Source organism: Mesoplodon mirus (assembly GCF_964341445.2).
Source record: "Mesoplodon mirus genome assembly, chromosome: 18".
Lineage (NCBI taxonomy): Eukaryota > Metazoa > Chordata > Mammalia > Artiodactyla > Ziphiidae > Mesoplodon > Mesoplodon mirus.
The window spans coordinates 25,225,609-25,243,652 of NC_138994.1; the positions used below are offsets into that span (position 1 = coordinate 25,225,609).

Below are 18,044 nucleotides of genomic sequence, written 5' to 3' on the forward strand. Positions count from 1 at the left end.
CGATCCTCCTGCATTCTCTATAGATGTTTCTTCATCTGTCAAAAAAGAAGGGACTGTTTTTCATCACTGAAGACTGATGGGACAGCCTTTTGTCAGTCCACAGCCAAAGAAATGAGGAATCAGTCAAAGTTTGAGTGCCACTTAGGAGAAAAAGAAACCCACACTTAAGCCTATGACTGGCAACAACAAAATGTGAAAAAGGTCTCTCTTGAAAAAGGGGCTATCTACTCAGAAAATTCTGTAGCGTGAAATATAGGAACTATATTCAGGATTACTCCACTGGTGCCCAGGGGCCAGTACTCAAGAAAAGCCAAGGCTGGAAGACAAATATTCCCCTAATCAGCTGGACTCTCTGCAGATCTACTGTGACTCCTCACATTCATATACCCCATCCTGTCCTGCCTCAGAGGCACAGGAGTGTGAGGCTTCCTCTCTCCACCTCTTCAGTGTGCTTGTGTTCTTGCTGCTATCACAGATCTCCACGACAACCACCGCCGCTAACAGGTCGTCATCTGGACATGTCCTTCTCCAACTACCCACTGAGTCCTTTGCTTAGTCCCTGCTTCTATATATCCCAGTCCCCATAACAGAAGGCTCTATACAGAAAAAAACACTATGTCCGCCCTGGCTCTTTGCTAAAATTTGGGCAGGGATCTCGGGTATAAGTTAAGAGATTTGCCAGATTGTATGCCCATGTGGAATGTTCAACAAATCAATGGAATAATACTTGAGGCCCTAAAATGTAGACGGGAAAAAGCAACTTCTGTCGGATGGCTACTTTGCTTTCAATTCATTTTACTTCTAATGTTTCCAGCTCTACTTGGGGAACCATCCAAATCTTCTGACTGTGTGAAGGTAATGTGTACCATTGTGTAGCTGGGCTTGTCTCCCAAAAGGATTAAAAGTATTTTTGGTGAGGGTCAAAGGAGGAGGGAAGGGTCATGAGAAAGGAGGAGCAGAGGCTAGCAGAGAGCCCCAAACTGGGGACAGGAGATCGGGGCCCTAGGGTCATAGCACTTAACACCTCTGATCTTGTTTTTCCTCACCGGTAAAAGGAGAGTAAAAATGCCTTTTCTGCCCACTTCTGGGGGAGAAGGGAGTAATATAATTAGTAAAAAAAAATGTTTGGGGGAGTTCACAGGTGGTCTAGTGGTTAGGACCCGGCTCTTTCCCTGCTGTGGCACGGGTTCAATCCCTGGTGGGGGAACTAAGATCCCACCAGCTTGGTGGCTAAAGAAAAAAAAAACTGTGTTGAAAAATCAGCAATATTGTATTTATATAAGTGGCAAAGTGTTATCATTTATGATGTGTTCTAGATCACTGAAAGAGACCTGTATTCAAGCTACCTGGGCATGAAAGCACATTTTGGAAGTCATCAAGTTAGTGCCCATAAATCTAATATATAGAAAAATAGTTGAAAGCCCCTGAGTGTTTTGTGGATGGAAAAACTTGCGATTCAGAGCAAGTTCAGAGCTGGACAGTCAAAGAAATAACTAGCTCTCCCATGCATTAGAAGGGCTTGGTAGCAGCTTCTGCTTATGGAACCAGAAACTCTCAGGCTCCAGATAGGACATAAAACAGCATCACTTGTACTCTTTATAAAATTGCAGAAACAAACAAAATAAACAGAAATATATTTACACCTGTCTTATAAGACAAAGGGTACTTGAGACCTAATGTATATAAAATCAGTTTACAAACTGTGATGTACTATGTGAATAAGTTCTCATTTGCACAGAGGGCAGCATAGGATATGTGGCCATTAATGTGAATTCCCTTCCCCCTTCCATTCCTTTCTCTGGTTCCTTTATATATGCAGATCAGTTACATTATGAAGCTAATAATGTAACTGAGCTATTCTTAGCTTAATAATGTAACCAAGAATCTGATTTTTAGCAAGGGGGTAATTCTTAGAAATTTAGGGAGCTGGAACTCTGAATGAATGTATTAAAATAATGTAATTAGGGCCTCCCTGGTGGCGCAGTGGTTGAGAGTCCGCCTGCCGATGCAGGGGATACGGGTTCGTGCCCCGGTCTGGGAGGATCCCATATGCCGCGGAGCGGCTGGGCCCGTGAGCCATGGCCGCTGGGCCTGCGCATCCGGAGCCTGTGCTCCGCAACGGGGGAGGCCACAACAGTGAGAGGCCCGCATATCGCAAAAAAAAAAAAAAAAAAAATAATGTAATTACATCATTAGTTTTAAAATGTATCATCCTTGATTAAAAATAAAAAATTAAATTAAAAATTAAAAATGTATTATCCCGCAATTGAGACTCACCACAACGTGTGACGTCCCTCAGGCGTTCACTGTCACAACGCAGCTTGACTGTCTCACAGACGACCTCAATAGTATTTTTAAATTGGCAGAGGCAGCAGGCCCTCCGGCTGGGTAAGATCCTATAAATGGAAACACAGGTCATTAAATTCGTGGTAAAAGAGTTACCTGAGTAGGTAGAAGGGGTAGGCCAAGGCCACCACAGACCAGTGCAAAAAGGAGTTCTTGGGGCATATGGACTATAGAACTGGATAGGGGCCGGTTGGCCAATTGCTGCCCTTGACTGTTGGAAATAAATATCGAGGAGGAGAGAAGTGCCCAACAGAAGGATTAGGATGGCAGGAGGTATGATATGCCTAGAAAAAAGGGAATAGGGATTAGAATTGGGTGACACTGAACTGCAGTTTAATTCAGAAGTATCTCCTTCCAACCCGAAAGCCTCACTTTGGGTTGAGAGTACACCCGAAGAAGGCAGACTTCTAAGAAGAGTATGAATAAGACCGCACATTCTGGAGTCACTTTCTCAGTTCCTATTTGTGAGGAGTAATATATTAGAAATTATTCTAGTAATAAAAAAGCATCATGTGGCTAAACAATAACAGAGATCGCATTGACCAAATCTGGACAAAAGGAACATTCCAAAGAATAACATTATCATTATAATAAGGTATAACATAGTTAATTGAAAAAAAAGCACATGGGTTCATAATGATACTCCAAATGAAAAGTGGGGGAGCTCTTCTTTATAGAATAATGTCAGCTAATAAATGCAAAAGGAAGGATAGAATTAGGAAAGTGTTATTTTGCAACTATCAATGTAATAATCGATTCAGACAAGGATTATCATTGATGCACAGTTGGGTGAAGAGTTGTTTGAAAGTAGGATCTTCACTGATCCCAAGGATCACCCCACATATTATTTATCAATTACCAAGGGGAAAAATAACTTTACAATGGAGAGATATGGAATAGACCACCTTAATAAAGTGATCAAACTTAGCACTGGGCCACCTCAAGTGATGAAGTATGAAGAATACATCACCTATATAGTATTCTTCCCCAAAATGTTTACTTCGAATCTAATGAGGAAACAGACAAATACAGATTGTGGGGCAATTTACAAGACAACTGGCTTAGACTCTTCAAAAAAGCCAATGTCATAAAAGACCAAAAAAAGATAGTAGGGAAAAATTCTAGGTTAACGGAAACACAGACATGACATGCAATGCCTCATCTTTAATTGGACCCTGTATCAAAACAAAACAGACTTAAAGAATGTTATTGGCTTCTGGCCAAGATGAAGTACAAGGGCCAACTTAACCTCCCACCTGAAACAAGGAAAAAATCAGATGGAACATAATGAAACAAAAGTCTTCAAGAAACGGAACCTCAGGCAATACATTTCAGTGATTCCCGAGGAGATGGGAAATAAATGAAGTGATCCCTATAATTGCCCTTACTTCTCTGAGAGAGTATCCACGTCATGGAACAGGGAAGAGAAGTCCAGACAGAGACTAGTGGGCTCCCTGACAGACGAAATGGAGAGAAGAGTCTGGGAAAACCAAGGTAACTAGAGTTCACAAAGCAGAGTATCAGAGAGAAAAGAAGTGCACAGACAAAGAACTCTGGAGATATGCAGAGGGAGCTCTTGAGAATTCAACAAAGTATGGGTCAGTACATTTGTGTGAGGAATAACTTGATGCCAGGAAAAGAACCACATGAAAGGATTAATAAGAAGAACAACTGGATATCACACAGGGTTGTAGGAATAGTACCTGTTCCTACAAGTCAGACTGGAAAACCTCATGATACTCAGAAAGGACTTGTCTCAGTAGTTGCAAATGATGAGCTCCAGACTAAAGGCTACTTGGACTCCTACCCAACGAACCTTAAAAGCTAGACCTAAAAGAATAAAATTGTTTTGAGTAACCTAATTTCACCCAAAACAAAGCGCAGGCATTTTACAGGAATAAAAATATACATAACACACAATAAACTAAAACTCACAATATCTGGGATCATATGAAAAATTGCCAAGCATGGAAAGAAGTAGGAAAATATGACCCATACTGAGGAGAAAAGGCAATCAATCAACAATAACCCATAATCGATACAGATGTTAGAATGGGCAGGAAAGAACTTTTAAAAAGTTATTATACATGAAGAAAAGTTATTATAACTGTATTTCATATGTTAAAACACCCAGACTAAACCCTGAAAATGTTAAGTACAGGCATGCAAAATGTAAAACAGACCTAAATTGAGCTTCTAGAGATTAAAAACAATGTCTAAATGAAAAAGATATTGCAGGAGGTTAAAGGCTAATTAGACACGGCAGAAGGTCAGTGAACATTAAGGCAGCAACAGAAACTATCCAAAATGAAACAAAAGGAGTAACAAAACAACAACAAAATGAATAGAGCCTCAGTGACTTGTGCAACAACTTCAAGTGGCCTAATACATGTGTACTTAGAGTCCATGAAGGAGAGGAGAAATATAAAAATTTGAAGAAATAATAGCCAAAATTTTTCCAACTTGGTAAACACTATAAACCCACAAAGTCAAGAAGATCAATGAACTTTAAGCAGAAGAAACACGGACAAAACTACACCAAGGCACAGAAAATAATCGAATTGCTCTAAACCAGCAATAAAGAGAAGAATTTAAAAGGAGCCAGAGGAAAAAATTATACACTACGTACAGAGGAACAAAGATAACAATGACAGCAGAATTCTTGCTTGAAAAATCGTAAACGAGAACTCAGTGGAATAACATCTTTAAAGTAGTGAAGTGAATTCTATCAAGCTAGAATTTTATACCCAGATCTGTCAAAACAAAAGCAAAATAAAGACTATCTCAGACATACAGAAGCTGAAAGAATTCATTGCTAGTAGACTTTCACAATAAGAAATGTTAAAAGAAGTATTTTTAAGCAGAAGGAAAATGACACCAGATTGGAATATGGATCTACATAAAAGATTAAGAATACTGGATACATACAACAATGAAGACCCAATTCAACCAAAAATAAATAAACAAATTAAGAAAAGAAGGGAAAAAGCATATAATCATTGCAATAGATGCAGGAAAAGAATGAAAACATCTAACACACATTCCTGATTAAAGAAAAAAACAGCCCTCAGTAGACTAGGAATGGAAGGAGACTACCTCAACTTGATAAATGACTTCTGCAAAAAACCTAACATCATACTTAATGGTGAAGGACAAAGTACTTTCTCACCAGGATCAGGAACAAGGCAAGGATATCTGCTCTCATTGCTTCTATTTGACATTGCACTGAAGGTTCTAGCCAGTGCAATAGGGCAACAAAAAGAAAAGAGATATTCAGAATGCAAAGGAAGAAGTAAAACTATCTTTATTTGCAAATAACATGATTATGTAGAAAACATGATAGAAGCTACGAAAATGCTACTGGAACTAATAAATGAGTTTATCAAGTTTGCAGGGTACAAGATCCACATACAAAAAGATGAATTTGTCTCAACAAACAGAGATCAAAGTTTTAAAATGCTACTTATAAAAGAATCCAACATATAAAATACTTAGAATAAGTCTGACAAAAGACTTGCACACTGAAAACTGTAAAATATTGCCGGGGGAAATTAAGAAAGACCTAACTAAATGGAGAGATATAAAGTATTCATGGATCAGAAGATTCAATATTGTTGAGACATCAATTCTCCCCAAATCGATTTATACATCAAAACCCCAGTAGGCTTTTCTATAGACATTGACAAGCTAATTCTAAAATTCATATGGAAATAAAATTTAGAATAACTAAAACAACTTTGAGAAAGAATGAAGTTGAAGAACTAACAGTAACTGATTTCAAGGATTATGAAGCTACACCTTCAAGACATTGTGATAGTAGTGTAAAGAGAGACAAAAAGACCAAAGGAACAGAATACAAAGTTCTGAAGTAGAGAGAGGGGGAGAACTGACTGTCAGGTTCAAAGGCATTTCAGTGGAGAAATGATAGTCTTTTCAACAAATGATGCTGGAACAACTGAATATCCAGGTGCAAAAAGAAAAAAAATGCACTTCCATCTAAACCATATACAGAAATGAACTCAAATTGGTTCAAAGATCTAAATGTAAAACATAAAACTATAAAACGTCTAGAACAAAACAGGTGAAAAATTTTATGACCTTGAGTTCGGCAAGATTTCTTAGATACAACACCAAAAGCATAATGCATAAAAGAAAAGAATAGATAAATTAGACACCATCGAAATTAAGAATTTCTGCCCTGCAAAAGACACTCCTGAGAGAACGAAAAGATGAGTCACAGAATGGGAGAAAATACCTAGCAACTTACCTATTGGATAAAGGACTAATTTCCAGAATATATAAAGAACTCTCAAAACTCCAGAAAAATATAGATAAAAGATTCAAAGGTATACAGATGGAAAATAATGAAAAGATGTTTGACATGATTAATCATTAGGGATGCTACAGTGAGATACAACTACACACCTATTAAACTAAAATTAAAAATACTGAGCATAGCAAATGTTGGCCACAACGTGAAGAAAATGCAGCTCGCATACACTGCTGGTAGAGATGTAAAATGATCAAACCACTATGGAAAATAGGTATTTTTTAAAAACTTAAACATACACTTACCAATGATGCAGCCATTCTACAGGCAGGCATTTACCCAGGAGAAATGGAAGTAAACATCCATACAAGACTTGTACAAAAATATTCATAGCAACTTTATCTGTAATAGACAAAGACTGAAACAACTCAAATGTCCATCAATGGTCAATACATAAATGGTGGTACATCCATATAAAGGAATGCTATTCAGCAATAAACAGAAATGAATTACTGATATATACAACAATATGGATGAAGATTAAAATAATCATGCTGGGTTAGAAGCCAGTTAGAAAAAAGTATACACTGTATGATTTCATTTACATAAAATTCTAGAAAATGCAAACAGAAAGCAGATCAATGGTTGCATGGCGATTGGGAAGTGCAAGGAACGATGGGAAGGAAGAATAACAAAGAGACATTAAGAAACTTTCTGAGGTGATGGACATTTTGATTTTCGTGATGTCTTCATGGTGTGTATGTATGTGTGTGTGTAAACACAGATTACTGCATGTCAATTATACCTCAAAAAGCTGTTAAAAGAAATGATATTATATAAGAGAGACAATGGGGGAAATTTGAATAGCAACACTTTATTAGGTAATATTATTGTGTAGGAATTTAATTTCTTCAATACTGTGTATTAACAGTATCGTCGTTACACAGGGAAATAATTTTTAATATCCAGAGAGGAGGGCATGTAGCTGACAAGAGAGGGATCGCAATTGTGGCAGATGCTGTGGGACGCTGAGGAAGATGAGGCTAGAGCAGTGACCAATGCGTGACGGCACGGTGAAGACAGTCATTTGTCAGGTGACCTGACAAAGACGGTTGGAACAGACTGCTAAATGCAGGGCCGTTTCTGCATACTAATCTCATGCAATCCCCTCAACTAGCCTTGGCGTAACAGAAAGTTTCTATTAGCTTGCCATATGGGAGGGGGGATGGCACAATTTAAGGTGTAGTAGGTTGTGTAATAAACTGTCACAATAGGGTCCTACAGAAATAGTTTTTTAAACCGCAAAAAAATAAAACTTGACCCTTCCCTCATAACATATATGAAAATTAACTCAAAATGAATTGTAGACCTAAATGTAGCTATACAACGTCTGGAAGAAAACGTAGGAGAAAATCTTTGTGATTTGGGGTTAGACAGTGGGGTCTCAGAGAAAGATTTCTTAGATTAAGACACAAAAAAGCAGAAACCATCTAAGAAAAATTGCTAAGGGATTTCCCTGGTGGTTAAGACTCCGAGTTCCCAATGCTGGGGGCCCGGGTTCGACCCCTGGTCAGGGAACTAGGTCCCACATGCATGCCTCAACTATGAGTTCGTACGCCAGATCTAAGAAGCCCATGGGCTGCAACTAAGGGGCCCATCTGCCGCAACTCAGACCCAGCACAACCAAATAAATAAATTAAATAAATATGAAAAATTAAGAAAAATTGCTAAATTAGAGTTCATCAAAAAAAAATTAACACTTCTAGTTTTCAGAGACACTTTAATATAATGAAGGTAAGTCACAATCTGGGAGAAGATATTTACTAAACACATATCTGAGAGCAAGGACTTTTTCCATTGCTTTTTATATAAAGCACTCTTAAATCTCAATACAAATATCCAATTCAAAATGGATTTGAAGAGACACTTCATTTAAAAAGATATTTGCACATGAATAGACACTCAGCATCATCACCTATTACAGAAATGCAAAATGTGGCAAAAACCATGAGATTCAACTACACACCTACTAGAAAGGCTAAAATTTTTTATAAAACAAATATAAGGATCAGGTGAAGATGTAGGGCATCTGCAACTCTCATAGACTGCTTGTGGGAAAGCAACATGGCACAGGCACTTTAGAAAACAGTTCAGCAGTTTCTTAAAAAGTTCAATAGGCACTTAGCATATGATGAAGCAATCCCACCCTGAGGTATTTTACCCCAAAGAAATGAAAACATATGCTCACACAAGACATATGTTCACACACACATGTGAGGGTTTTCAGAGGCTTTGTTCATAATAGCCAAAAAACTAGAAGAAACTCAAATGTTCATCAAACGATGACTGCGTATCCACACAACTAGAATACTGCTCAGCGCTCAAAAGGAATGAGCTACTGACAGGTGCAACAAAACAGATGAATCTCCAAAGAGACTGGCTAAGTGAAAGAAGCCAAAAACAAAAAGCTACATACCACATGATTTCATTTATCAAATATTCTGGAAAAGGCAACATTATACGGACAAAAATCAGATTGGTGGTTGCCAGGGGCTGGTAGTGACAGGAGGATGGATTGACTACAGAGGGACATGGGGGGTCTTTTGGGAGTGCAGAAGTTTTCTTTACCTCAAATGTGGTGGTGGCTACAGAACTATACGTTTGTCAAAACACATCACACTGTATATTTAAAAAGAGTGAAGTTTGTTAAATGAAAATTATACATAAATAAACCTGACTTAAGAAGATAATCAAACAAACCTAAAAATACAATTGAGTGAAAATCAATGTAAGAAAAATCAACTTACAGTGTTTCCAATTCAAGGGTCATCATGAGGATGCTTTCAATTGCTGTAAGTGACACTTGTGCTGTTCCCATGTCTCTGAAGGAGAAGCCCAAACATGCATGATATAAAACCCAAAGACAAAATTTCTAAACTGAAAAAGATACGTAACATGGGATTACTTCCACTTTGGCTTCTTACTTGCCATAGATGATAATTCCAAAGAGCTCCTTTTGAAGAAATTTAAATTTGCATCATCAAATTAATGACCTTGGTGCTGAACAGTACAATCATTTTCTATTAGCCTCACTTCTCATTTTCAATTGCATCTACCTCTTTTGATCACTCTTTTTTTAAAAAAATAATGTACCCCTTATTCCTTTTTGCTTTCTTGGATAAATACTATTCCTATATGCATCTTCATGTTCCATATCTATATGTGTTCTTCAACACTCTTCTCATCCTCTGCTGGCTCTCTTACCCATATATATTCTTTCTTAATCCTTTTCTTTGCCAATAACTCTTATTTTCAATAACCCAGTTAAAATCTAAATTATGACTGTTTAGCCAAAGTACTCAATTTTTGACGAAAGTCAAAAGGAGCAGAAATTATCTCATGAGCCATGAAACTGTTACAATACTTACAAAGAGTTTAATGCTGGCACTTTAAAAAGACAAGAATCTTCAACTGTTGGCAAAGGATTACGATTGAGAATTCTGAAAAGTGGAATGGAATTAAAATTATCTGCATTTTCAATTACTTCCATGAAAGTTTATAGTCATTTTTTTGGGTATGGAACTTGAAGGTTAAAAAAAATCATTTTCTGTCTTTACCTATAAATCACCCTTAGAATCTGTAAAACACTCTTTCACTGGGAACTACCCAGGTCTCTAGATGATAAAGTGGAGAAGAGAAACAAACAAACAAACAATAAAATAGAAAAAAAGTGGCTAGCAAAGAAAAAATATGCCAAAGTACTTTTCACGTTAAAAACCCTCGAAGTGACTATGCCGGTAGGAAGCCCTTGCTCTGTAAAAAAGTACTATTTCTAGTGTCCTCCATAATTCAAGGTGTTTTTCTTTCATCTCTACAAAGTTTGAAAAATTTCATGATTTAAACTACCCAGCTAAAGACAAAAATAAGGCTAATTCCTTGGTTCTGGAGCCAAAGAAGAGAGAAATCCAAGAGGAACTGGTGAAAGCCATACTCCCATCACATAGTCCCGTGTGTATTCTTGTGCCATAGCCTTTGTTACTGTGTATGTAATCAACTGTTTACTTGTCACTCTCCTAGATTGTCAGCAACTTGAGAGCAGGGACCACACTTTATTGTCATTATTATTCCTGTGCCTGACATAGTGCCTAATAGTTACTAGGCATTTAATAAATGTTTGCTGAATAAATAAATAACATTTTGTTTATATATCAATAAAATAAACAAATTAATTTTGAGGAACAAAATTTTATTCCAAAATGTTGGAATAGATTTTCTTCATAGTTCTTTCTTTCTTTCTTTTTTTTCCCCTTAGTTCTTTAAAACAAATAAGGGGGAAAAAAAAAACAAAAAGAAACAGGAAGAAAGAAAAGAATATCTGACTTTAGGTTAACTCTACTCAAGAATTATTAGTGTACTTTTGCAGAATATTATAAAGATAATTATCAAAACTAATATCTTTTGGGTTGCCATGCATATGTGATCAGCATTTAACATTTCATCCTCACAGTAACCTTATGTGATATATATATTACACAATTGTACAAATGAGGAAACTGAGGCACAGAGAAGTTACATAACTTGTCTTAAGTCATCAAGCTCGTAAGAAGCAGAGCTGGAATTTGAACTCAGTTCTGACTCTAAAGCCTGTGTTTAATCTGAATGAAAAAAAAGGGTTTTTTTTTTTTTTTTGAAACATCTGTTACTTTAACCTTAATTTTGACAGCACTAAATATAGAAATACCTTTTCAAACTTCATCTACCCATCTGGGAAAGCCTCTATGAGAATTATATTTTCTCTTTTTATTTATTTATTTATTTCTCTTTTTATTTATTTTTTCCTTAATCATCTCTCGTGATAAATATTTAATTAGCCTATGGCCATTGAGACTTTATAGATTTTTTTTTAAATTGCAGGAAAATCAGTAAAAATGATGGAGGAAGGACATCTGAAAATTCATCCCCGCATGGAAGCAACAATAACAACAACAAAACTGGAAAAATGGTCAGAATCAACGTCTTCTGAACTCTGGGAATTTAACCAACACGCTGGCAGTAAATGGGGGAGCAAGTTATTCAAGGAAAACAAATTAATTTCTGTAAGAACAACGAGATCTGTGCTGCTTTAACTTGCCCTCGACCTTTGGTCTCCATGCCAGTGGTAGCCTTGAAAAACAGCCCACATCCCTGGTACCAGAACGAGCAGCATGGACTGGGAGGTCCTTCAAAGCCTCATCCCCAAAGAACTGTCATTGTTGTACATGTCTGGTGGTCCCCTGGAAGACCTCACTTGAAAGGCTTGCCTTTGACCTGACTGAGGGCTGTCTAGTGAGAAAAGCCTCTGCTCAGGTGGCATTTCTGGAAAACATTTTCAAGCAAATATTTTAACATGGCGGTGGCATGAGGCAATGGATAACAGTTTGGGGCAAAAAACAACCCAACCGCAAAGCTTTAAAAGAAAAGCTGAGGAATGAGATGTCCACAGACACTTTGCAATATTCCAATGTATTCCTGGGAAACTGGAAGACCACAAGACATATTCCTGGGCATCTAGGAGAATAACTGTTAGCATTAATAAATGAGTTCAGCAAGGTTGTAGGATATAAGATCAACATTATTTCTCCACACCAGCAATGAGTAATCGAAAAATGGAATTTAGAAAACAATTCCATGTGGAACAGCATCAAAACAAATATAATACTTAGGGGAATATTTTACCAAGTAAGTGCAAGATTCACACTGAAAAGTACAAAACTGTTGAAAGAAATTGAAGAAGATCTAAATAAGTATAAAGACATGCTGGATTCATCGACTGGAAGATAATCTTATTAAAGTTTCACTACTTCCCAAATCGACCTATGGTTCCATTGCAATTCCTAACAAAATCCCAGCTGACTTCTTTCCAGAAATTGCCAAGCTCTTTCTAAAATTCCTATGGCAATTCAAGGAAACAGAATAACCAAAACAATGTCGGTAAAGAACAAAGTGGGAGGACTCACACATCCTGGTTTCAAAACTCAGTTCAAAGCTACTGCAATCACAGTGTGGTACTGGAATAAGAACAGACATGTAAATCAATGGAACAGAATTGACAATATAGAAATAAACCCTCATATTTATGGTCTATTGATTTTCAACAAGGGTGCCAAAACAATTCAATGTGGAAAGAACAGTCTTTTCAAATGATGCTGGGACAACTGTACATCCACACACAAAATAATGAAGCTTCACACCGTATATGAAAATTAACTCCAAATGGATCAAATATCCAAATGTCAGCGCTAAGGCTATAAAACTCTTAGAAGAAAACACAGGAGTAAATCTTTATGACCTTGCTTTAGACAACAGTTTCTTAGATATGATACCAGAAGCACAAACAACCAAAGGAAAAATAGATGAATTGGATTTTATAAAAACTAAAAAGTTTGTGCTTCAAAGGACACTATCAAGAAAGTGAATAAACATATAGAATGGGAGAAAATACTACAGGTGGGAAGAATAAGATGCAGTGGGGAGAAGAAAAGTATAGTAGTTGCTAGGTGTGACAATCTCAAAATTTTGAACTATTACAAATAAAACAGCCACCCTGAACCACCCCAAAGGGCAGACCCAAGTTATTTTTGCTTTTAGTGTTTATGCCTTTCTAAATCTGAGAAGCTGCCAGGATTCTAGTACATAGCAAAAAGTGAGGACAACACCCTCAAGTGTGTAAGCTTTTGTGTGTACATAGCTATGTAAAGGAAACCAATGCTAGCTGACTGGGGGAGCATTAGGGCGGCTCTGTGACCGCAGCTCAATTTGCCTTCATAGTGTGGCCACACCTCCCGCACTGATATTCTCAACAATGGGGTAAATAATTCAATAGGGATAAGGCTTTGATTTTCCTCTTATTCTCTCTTCGTGCTTATGTTCTTGGTACAATATTGATGTACCACGGACAAGCCAGCATGTGAATGTGCTCTGTCTGGTTAAGTTATATAGCCTTTCTACATTGTAGAGTCCTTCAGTTTCTAAAATCATGGAGCTTGTATTGTTAGATCCAATGAAGTGACTAAAAGAATTTTTAAAAATAAGCCAACAGTCTGGACGTGCATAGGTGAATGAAGGAGAAACACTTTACAGTCAGAGAAAAAAAGCATACTTAACATTTAGGATTATCAACCACTGCCGGTTTTCCATAGTATATTTCATTCCTGATTTTATCTGAAAGAGATATGATTACTACCACCATTCAAAAAGTGGTACTTTATTAATAAGCTCTTGGCTCATCTTTGAGGTAGATTTCGGATTTAAAATAGACTACCACACTGCTAACTACTTTACCTGATATTTCTCAATAACATAGAGGCTTCATTCAAGAAACCTACTGACTTATAATTACCTGACACCCGGTGATGAATCAAGGTTTTGTGGGGCCTGAACCTCATCTACTTTGGGAAATCCTATCTAATAAAAACATGCAAAGTTATAAATAGAAAAATCGCTAGGACCCCTCTCAAGACCTTGGAAGGGACCTATGCAAGTGAGGAGCCCTGAAGCCTAAGGTTCTTTGCATTCATGATAAATCCACCTCAGCTGGGGCCCTTTTCCAAACTTATTTAATGCAGGCAACTTATAAACACCCCAGTAATATGTCACTATAGGTAGTAAAATGATTTAACTCGAGGGTGGCATCTTCCCTTGGTGGCTTGCCTTTGGTAAGAGATGCAATAAAGTTTATATCTCACCATGGCAAATGTTTCCTGAAGCAAATTAGCTTTGTCTATTAGAAAGACTTAGTCCAAAACAAAGACTTACTATACTGTGACAATCTTTTGAAAGCAACTGTGAATGAGTTTTCGGAGTACAGTACTAATTTATTTACAACACCAGATAGCTCTAATTCTTTCACTACCTTTTTCTGTCATTTAAGAGGAGCACAAATTCCAAAGGAACAAGTTGGTGCCTCTTCCATTACAAATCTTTTCTAACCTACCACCCATTTTCTACTTCATCACCCCCCTCCCTCTCCTTGTTACCCTGCTACATAGATGCTAGAATGGCTCTCATATATGTTTTCCCATCGACATCCATATTTCTCCTTCCAGTATGAAAGCTTCTTGGGGACAAAGTCCCTGCCCTATGCGTCTTTGTATCCCCAGCACTTAGTACAGTGTTCACAGACAGTGGGCAACGCACTCAGTGAAAGTTTTGGAATGAATTCATTAATTTTTAAACTGTGATTTATTTATTTATTTCCACAATGTATTTTCCTGTGTTGCCTACATTAACTATAGTGAAACTCTGATTCTTATAAGGAACTCTTGGTGTTCTAGGATGTTTAGGAAAAGTGGTGAGTTTCAGACGTTGTACTGACACTACTAAAACCTCCTGGTGAAGGGACCTCACGAGCCTGCTCTCTGGTGTGCTAACAAAAGAAAAATCGACCCTTGGTGCTCTCTCCCCAAGGTAGGCGTCAGCAAACTAACAAGGGAAAGGAAGGAGGCCGCTAAAGATAGGCATCTGCAGGAATTGTTAATCCAGCTCCAGACACAGCCTCAACACCTTCATTAACCCAAAATGTGGGAACTGTGTGAAACTGGATTTCTGAACCACAAGACAGGTAAGAGAGTCTTTTCCAAAGCCAGGTGTAGAAGAGCTCTTTACCTTGAGTCTAAAATCGCCTTCGGGCCATTGAACGTACCCACTATCATTTCCTTGTGTCATGAGAAATCAGAGAAGTTTTGAGCTGAAGGGGTGTAAAACCCACACTTCTTATTGAAGAGTAGTCAGCAAAGAAAATATATTGAATTAAGCCGCAGCAAAGTCTTTTCTTTATATTTTTCACACTACAGCTGAACACAAACAACGTCTTTTTCCATACCTCAAAGGTTCCTATTGGCCACAGATAATTCACTTCAGCAATATATGCTTTTTTGAAAAATAATGTTCTGGGTGGCTGGGGAGAGCCCTGTGGTGGGTGTTCAGGAATTCTTTCTGCTTTACCATTTAAAAGAGCTAATGATGGTTGGGGAAGCACTCACACCCACTGAACCACACCCTGCTAAACTTAGTTCTCTGCAGCTCTGTGTTGCATACATTTTAAGCAGTTAGGAACTTTGCACATGAAAAGGAATCAAAGTGAAATTCAAAAGTGGAAGTTCCTGGACCATTCGCATATTGGAGAGGCATCCGTGGGATTCCATGACAATGCTAATCTGAGTGTTTTTGTTTGGTGCCTTTAATTGACCATGCCAAAGATCAGTACTATGGAAAGCAGAGCCTTTCATATATATGAGTTAAACAAGTCTCTTGGCCTCTTTGTACCTTAGTTTCCTCATTTGAAAAAAAAAATAAATGGCTCTCAAGACATACTTTCCAGAATTCATACTGGGCTTACTTACACCCAGCTAACCAATAACTGCATGATTGTTTTTACACACAGTTGTTTACATGTATTCATCTTCTATTTCACTTACAACTTGTGTAAAAACTGCATTCCATGCCAGGCCTGAAACGTTCCAAAGCTCAGTTCTGGGAGTAAATTGCAACCAAGATTTCTACAAAAAAAGACACAAGCAAAAGAATTAGAAAAATAGATATTCTTTCAGAACATTTATCCTTTGGCAATAATTCTAATTTATATATGATGAAACATAACATCACTACTCCCTCCATACACTAAAGAAATCTCACTGTGGGAGATATTATGATTTATACTTTCATGATTATATATGTGGTGCAGTAGATACAAAATACTAAATGCTCATTAAATACTTGTGTTAAGTCATCTTTATTTCTCTAGCTAGGCAGCACTATTGACACTTTGGGCTGGATAATTCTTTGCTGTGGGAGGCTCTCCTGTACACTGTTGGATGTTTAGTAGCATCTCTGGTCTCTGTCCACTAGATGCCAGTAGCATATACAGTTCTGACAAGCAAAACTGTCTCCAGACACTACCAAATGTCACCTGTGTGCAAAATCACCCTGGTTGAGAACCACTGCTCTTGATACTGGGTGATGTTGGATGCTCAGCATGATCCTGCTCTGTGCTGGAACTGTCACCTCGGGATACAATGGAGACTGAGCTACAACTTCCTTAAGGAGCTCTGGAGGCTGAGATGGGGTCTTCTGCTGGACTGGAGAAGGTTCAACCTCTTTAGTGACCTGTGGATTTATGGGAAGTGCCAGAGCCAGAGATTTAACAGTGACATTGTACAAGTGTGACTGCTGAGCTTCATTTACCCCATGATGAACACATGGTCAAACTACAACCTCCTTAAGTGTCTCCAAAGGCCGGGCGAGGGCCTCCTGAGGACTTGAAGTTTCTAGTTCCTCAGGGGCCTCTGAAGGCTGAGAGGGAGCCTCCTGCGGAAGTGGAGGTGGTTCTACCTCTTCAGTGGGCTCTGCATGCTGAGCCTGGGCCTCTGCCTGGGGTGAAAAAGATTCAACGTCCTCAGGGGTCTGTGGATGCTGAGCAGGGGCCTCTTGATGAGGTAAAGACTCAGCCTCCTCAGTGAGCTCTGGATGACGAGTTTGCGCCCCCTGCTGGGATGCAGACATTTCAGCTTCCTCATGGGGCTCTGGAAGTTCATCTGGGCTCCCCAGAAAATCCCTAGGTATTCTCTCCTCAGGATAAAAGGCCTCCATACTTGGATGTAAATAATCACCCTGCAACTGTTGTTCTAGACACTGAGTGTTTTTTTTCAAATTGGCCTATAGTTCCAACAACAACTTTGGCAAGCCGTCGATGCTGAACTAGATCTTTCTTCAGGTTTGGGGGTGAAACAATAAAGCTCATTGGTTTTGAGCTCTTACTACCTAGAGGTGGAACAAGTATTTCAAATGATTGGTGACCTTCAGCCTGATCTAGACCTATGTGTTTAGTCTTACTTTTGTGTCGAGGAGGCAGAACCAAGGGCTGATTCTGATCCCACTCTAGCACTGGAACCGCCTCTGGGAGCTTTTGATGTTGGATTTGCTCGTTATTCAGATACTGATGTGGAACAGCAAACTGATCTGGCCCTATAGGCAGCTCTACAACGGAATCCGTGTCCGGGTATGGAGCCTCAGTCTCACTCAACTCCTGATGAGGCAGGGCCAACATCTGGACTGGAGACGAGGACGTCAAGTAATTAAAGCCCCCGGCTTCTGCCAGGGGTGTAAGGGCAAGGGGCAATTTGGGAGGGCTGTCTGAGGTGTATGAAGACCAAGTCTCGGTCAGGCGCGGGGGTTAGGGGGTCACCTGGACGCGGCCCAGGGCCCACTCCAGAGGCTGAACTGCCTGGACTAGAAGCCACAGTCGTTGCCATGTGAGGAGGAGCCGTGGGGTGCAGCAGCAACACAGAGGCACAGCCAGGACATAACATGTGGCGGCTCCCAGGCACAGCGACCCAGGCCAGCGAGAAGCCAGAGCCACATCCTCCTTCAGAGCCGAACTGAACCGTTATGC

At 38.7% G+C, this 18,044-nt stretch overlaps 1 long non-coding RNA gene across 1 annotated transcript; it reads right to left on the bottom strand.

Annotated features, from left to right (window-relative positions):
- Positions 1–9,419: 9,419 nt before the first annotated feature.
- LOC309793468 lies at positions 9,420–17,587 on the bottom strand. The gene is made up of 4 exons (XR_014291914.1): positions 17,486–17,587; positions 16,072–16,152; positions 10,045–10,116; positions 9,420–9,498 (listed from the first exon to the last, which is right to left on the bottom strand). It is a non-coding gene; the product is annotated as an uncharacterized lncRNA (long non-coding RNA).
- Between the last annotated feature and the right edge of the window lie 457 nt (positions 17,588–18,044).